The sequence below is a fragment of the Chlorocebus sabaeus genome, chromosome 12 (assembly GCF_047675955.1).
Source record: "Chlorocebus sabaeus isolate Y175 chromosome 12, mChlSab1.0.hap1, whole genome shotgun sequence".
NCBI classification, from domain to species: domain Eukaryota; kingdom Metazoa; phylum Chordata; class Mammalia; order Primates; family Cercopithecidae; genus Chlorocebus; species Chlorocebus sabaeus.
In genome coordinates this window covers 67960179-67966740 of record NC_132915.1, presented here as the reverse complement: position 1 = coordinate 67966740, position 6562 = coordinate 67960179, and positions in this window count along the sequence as shown.

Here is a 6562-nt window from a genome sequence, read left to right as displayed (position 1 = left end):
CTGGGGACTAGACTGCCTTTGTAGGACTAACAAATTAGCCACAAGATCAGAAATGTAGGAGTCATGCAGCTGGAGGCTACAAGAATCTGACCCTCTAGCCGGGCGCGGTGGCTCACGCCTGTAATCCCAGCACTTTGGGAGGCTGAGGCGGGCGGATCACGAGGTCAGGAGATCAAGACCATCCTGGCTAACACAATGAAACCCTGTCTCTACTAAAAATACAAAAAAATTAGCCGGGCGTGGTGGTGGACGCCTGTAGTCCCAGCTACTCAGGAAGCTGAGGCAGGAGAATGGTGTGAACCCGGGAGGCGGAGGTTGCAGTGAGCTGAGATTGCGCCACTGCACTCCAGCCTGGGTGACAGAGCGAGACTCCGTCTCAAAAAAGAAGAAAAAGAAAAGAATCTGACCCTCCCCAAATTGCTCCTGGGGATAACATCACCATTATAAAACCTAAGATAAGTGCTTGAGATATTTTGTAGACACTGCACTTGATGGATCAGCTGGCACCACCAGACTGATAAACTGGTACATCTGATCTTGTGGCCCCCACCCAGGAACTGACTTGGTGCAAGAAGACAGCTTTGCCTTTCTATGATTTTATCTCCAACACAACCAATCGGCACTCCTGACATACTGGCCTCTCTTAACCCACCAAATTATCCTTAAATACTCTGATCTCCAAGGTGGGGCATGGTGGCTCACACCTGTAATCCCAGCACTTTGGGAGGCTGAGGTGGGTGGATCACCTGAGGTCAGGAGTTCGAGACCAGCCTGGCCAACATGGTAAAACCCTGTCTCTACTAAGAATACAAAATTAGCCAGGTATGGTGGTGCATGCCTATAATCCCAGCTACTTGGGAGGCTGAGGTAGGAGAATCACTTAAACCTGGGAGGCGGAGGTTGCAGTGAGCTGAGATTGTGCCATTGCACTCCAGTCTGGGCAACAAGAGCAAAAACTCCATCTCAAAACAAATAAACAAAAAAACCCCAAAACCTCTGATCCCCGAATGCTAGGGGAAATTTATTTGAGTGATAATAAAACTTGTCTCCTGCACAGCTGGCTCTGCATGAGTTACTCTCTCTATTGCAATTCCCCTATCTTGATAAATCAGCTCTGTGTAGGTAGTGGGCATGGCGAACCAGTTGAGCAGTTAAAAATTTGGGGGCTCATTCAGGATTGCCCTTGTGCTACCTGTCCCTGGTTCTGTACACCCCCTCTGGCGATGGATCCAGAGGCCAGCCCAAGCGGTCGCCTAGTTTTGGACTGGGGGCTGACTCTGGCTTCATCTCTATCGGCAGGGCACTACTAGCCCAATGTGTATGGAGTACACTTTGCAATAGAGAAATTGTCCTGGGGAGATGTCCCATAACTAGAGCTCCATGGCGAGGTGTCTGTCTGTAGCTCCACCATGGGGTGCCTGTAACTGTAACCTTATCACAGTGTCTGTCTGTAGCCCCGTCGTGGAGTGTCTGCAGTGGTAGCCATGGGTGTCTGATTTGGTGAGTATTCTAGGCGCTGCCAACACCCCTTTTCTTCTCCCAATTGGTTCAGCTTCTTCAGGGGTCTTGGTTGGCTCTCCCTAATTAGTAGGAAGAGTCTTAGTTCTGGACTTCTCTTCAATCAGTAGGATTTCGGGGAGATTTCTCAGACAGAGAATAGGAGGATAGTTTGGAAGGAATACTCTTGGAATTCTTGGTTAGGGATCCTGGTTTGGAAGGCCTTCTGTCCGTCTTGTCTTTGTGTGTGTTTTTGTATATGTGGAGGGGATCTCTGAAGGAATTTCTGATGCAAGTCCAGCAGGCCTAACTCAGAGACCCCTCTGTAAGTATGGTCACAGTCAGTGAGCTCTGAAAAAAAAAGCTTAACAGGCCTGACTGTTAAGGGGTAACTGTCTGCTCTTCGCCTTGCCCTGAGACTACTTATTGATGCCATCCCTCCCACCTTTAATGGATCAAAGATGATAGAGACCAAAGAGAGACAGTTTGAGCCTTGCTAGGTTGATACTAGGTGCTGGACTGGAGTGCAGTGGCATGATCCCGGCTCACTGCAACCTCTGCCTCCCGGGCTTAAGTGATTCTCCCACCTCAGCCTCCCGAGTAGCTGGGACCCACAGGCGTGAACCACCATGCTGGCCTAATTTTGTTGTCCTGAGTAGCTGGAATTACAGGTGCCCGCCATCACACTCAGCTAATTTTTGAATTTCTAGTAGAGACGGGGTTTCACCATGTGGCCAGACTGGTCTCAATCTCATGACCTTGTGATCCACCTGCCTTGGCTTCCCAAAATGCTGAGATTACAGGCATGAGCCACCACACCCAGCCTATTCCTTTACTCAAGTTGAACAATTTTCCAAAGCCAAAGAAGCAGTTTATAACCTTGAAGCATTTAGCAAACCTAATATCTGACCTGCCTAAATTAGACCAAATGTCTTCATTTTACCAATAATCTTTAAAATTGTTTTTATTTCCCAAAGGTTACTAAAGTCATGTGAACTAAAAGGCATTACAGTTTTTTTCTTTCAAAATATGTAAGTGCTTATTTTTCTTCAAGCCAATTAATCAGAGCTCTTTTATATAAACATCACACACACAACACATATATAACTACACAGACAGATAGATGGAAGAAGAGCCAGTAGTTGTAGGATTTTTACATTTCTTAATTGGATTACTGGCTTTAGAGTGGAGCCCTTCGAAGAACAGGGTGAGGAAAGCATGCAGTTTCTAGGGCCTAATAAGTAGGCACACCTGGAAGGTAAAATGGATTCCCCCAATATTAAGGGTCTCATTTTTAAATCAGATCTCAGATCCTAAAAGGAGAAATGCTATGGAACAAGACAGTGCAATGATTTTACCATGCATTTCATTGCAAAGCAATCGAAAGCTAACCAGTCCATTCTGTGACTAGCCCATCACTCACGGGAGTCTTATCTCTCAGCTGGGGGTGGGGGTGACATTTCCATACTTACTTTTTATTTTTTTGAGAAGGAGTCTCACTCTGTCACCCAGGCCAGAGTGCAGTGGCATGATCTCAGCTCACTGCAACCTCCACCTTCTGGGTTCAAGCAATTCTTCTGCCTCAGCCTCCTGAGTAGCTGGGACTACAGGCATGCCCCACCACACCTGGCTAATTTTTGTATTTTTAGTAGAGATGAGGTTTCACCATATTGGCCAGGCTGGTCTCAAACTCTTGACCTCGTGATCTACCTGCCTTGGCCTCCCAAAGTGCTGGGATTACAGGGATGAGCCACCATGCCCGGCTCATTTCCATAGTTTCTAGGTGGCCAAGAGCATGCTTCTCTGATGCAAACATGCAAAGAGCTGAGGATTCCCCCATAATTGCCATTAGCTATCCCCGAAACTATATTTCCTACCTAGCTATTACATGTTAAATTTCTCTCATAATATGAAGTAACTTCTGATACCCCCAAAAGTCAAAAATATCAGATAATGAAATGCAGAAAATAACAGAGCCTTAGATTTTGAGAGAGATCTAACTGCTTCCAATTCCTGGGGTTTTATGAGAAAAACAGAGGTTTTTCCCAAAATGGGCTCTGTGGTGCCTCCTGTTTTATCCAAGGAGTCCCAGGCTGTTAGAGTTTGAATATCTGCTTTTATTTAAGCTGACTTTTAACCATAGTGCTCTTCTTAAAAAGTCCTTTTAAATTTCTTATTACCTAACTTTAGCCAGGCCAAACGGCCAACATTTTTCACTTTTAAACTTTGCCAAAAGGAACCTTATGAGTGAAACCACCAAGCCTCAACTAAGGTTATGAAATGACACAAGTGTATGAGGTATTTTCATTTTTGGGGTTTGTTTGTTTTGAGATGGAGTTTTGCTCTTGTTGTCCAGTCTGAAGTGCAGTAACACAATCTCAGCTCACTGCAATCTTCACCTCCTGGGTTCAAGTGATTCTCCTGCCTCAGCCTCCCAAGCAGCTAGGATTACAGGTGCCCACCACCACACCTGACTAATTTTTGTATTTTTAGTAGAAATAGCATTTTGCTATGTTGGCCAGGCTGGTCTCAAACTTCTGACCTCAGGTGATCTGCCTACCTCGGCCTCTCAAAGTTCTGGGACTACAGGCATGAGCCAAGGTATTTTCTTTTCTTTTTTTCTTTCTTTTCTTCTTTTTTTTTTTTTTCTGAGATGGAGTCTTGCTCCTATCGTGCAGGCTGGAGTGCAGTGGTGCGATCTCAGCTCACTGCAACCTCCACCTCCTGGGTTCAAGCAATTCTCCTTCCTCAGCCTCCCGAGTAGCTGGGAATACAGACATGTGCCACCACTCCTGGCTAATTTTTGTATTTTTGTAGAGACAGGGTTTCACCATGTTGGCCAGGTTGGTCTCAAACTCCTGACATAAGGTGATTCATCTGCCTTGGCCTCCCAAAGTGCTAGGATTACAGGTGTGAGCCACCACACCCTTGCTCGCCAAGGTATTTTCAAAGAGGCGATAAGCAAGTTTTATAAAACTTAGAATCTTCAAAGGTAGCTCAGAAAAAGGAAAATTTAAGAAAGGAAGTTAGAAGTTGTTTATGAAGGGGAAGAGAATCAACAAATGGTAAAGGTCACATACATATCAACCAGAAAGTATTCATTCCCTACACCAGGATTGAACTTGGGCCACCATTATAGAATGGTGAAGCCTTCACTGCTAAGCTACAGCACCGGACAGTTTCCATTGCTCTTCCCAGATGGAGCCTGGAGCAGTCAATTTTGAGCTTCCAAAGACTTATAACTGTTCAAGATAATTTTTAGAGCTGACTATGACATGAAGCCCAAGATTCCTATTCCCTGGAAGACAGAGATCAAGAGAAAGTACCACCACGTGGTTACAAGGTCAAGCTCCCAAGGACATAAAACAAGATGGAAACCTCATTCAGTCTGTTTTGTTTTGTTTTGTTTTGTTTTGTTTTGTTTTGTTTTGTTCTGTGACCTGCAGCAAGGTTTGGAACTGACCAGTTTGTCATGCTGGCTTGAACAGTGGGATAATGAAGTCCTAGGCCCACATTCTATCCTAAAGTACCCCCCTCCATTATAGAACAACACAGAAAGACTAGTCTCACACCTTACAAACCCCTTTTCCCATTAATCCAAACTTTACAGAGGAGAGGAATGGTCATTTTTACCATTAATTCAACTGGTTTGCACAGAGAGAGAGAGGCCAAAAGTCTGACTGATAAGAAATCCTTACCCTTTTGCCAGCATGTCAGATTTCTGGGTTCTCTTTCCTTAAGCCCTAGCAAACCTGCTCACCACACAATAGCTCTGGAAGTCAAGCTGCAACACAAAAGAAAATCTTTTTTTTTTCCTTCTGTTTCATGGAACCACAAGCAAAACCTTCTCAATTTTGTAAGATGCTGTCCAAAGGGTTTCATAGGGTAAGTAAATTAACATTTTCCATTCTGACCAGAGCAAAATATGTTTGGCAAAACATAGACATTAGCCACTTTGCTTAGCACCCAATATCGAACTGGCAAGGCTCAAACATGCCCACAGTTGGGCCGTGTCATCTTAATCCAACCTCCAACCAGGGGTTTCAATATGTGGTCTCTGGGCAAGATGGTCACCCTGAGTAACAGAAAAGATAGGAAAGAAAAAGGAGAGAAAGAAAGAAAAGCATTGCCTGTGGCAGGGTGGGGAAGGCGAGGAGCTCAGGGAGGCCAGAGAAAGGCGCACTGTATTAGTCTGTTTCCATGCTGCTGATGAAGACATACCTGAGACTGGGTAATGAATGTATAAAGAAAAAGAGATTTAATGGTGATATGGTTTGGCTGTGTCCCCACCCAAATCTTATCTTGAATTGTAGCTCCCATAATTCCCACATGTTGTGGGAGGGACCTGGTGGGAGATAATTGAATCATGAGGGCAGTTTCCCTTACGCTGTTCTTATAATAGTGAATAAATCTCATGAGATCTGATGGTTTTATAGGGGGTTTCCCCTTTCACTTGGCTCTCATTCTCTCAGAAAATGGGGTTTTCTTTTCTATCACGTTGTCAGGCTCCAAATTTTCTGAACTTTTATATTCTATTTCCCTTTTAAAATTGAATGCTTTTGACAGCACCCAAGTCACCTCTTGAATGCTTTGTTGCTTAGAGATTTCTTCTGCCAGATACTCTAAATCATCTCCCTCAAGTTCAAAGTTCCACATATCTTGAGGGTAGGGGCAAAATGCCACCAGTCTCTTTGCTAAAACATAGCAAGAGTCACCTTTACTCCAGTTCCCAATAAGTTCCTCATCTCCATCTAAGACCACCTCAGCCTGGATTTTATTGTTTCAGTCTGGATTTTATTGTCCATATCATCATCAGCATTTTGGTCAAAGCCATTCAACAAGTGTCTAAGAAGTTCCAAACTTTCCCACATTTTCCTGTCTTCTTCTGAGCTCTCCAAACTGTTCCAACTTCTGCCTGTCACCCAGTTTCAAAGTCACTTCCACATTTTTGGGTATCTTTACAGCACTGGTCCACTCTACTGGTACTAATTTACAGTATTTGTCCATTTTCATGCTGCTGATAAAGACATAACCAAGACTGGGTAATTTATAAAGAAAAAGAGGT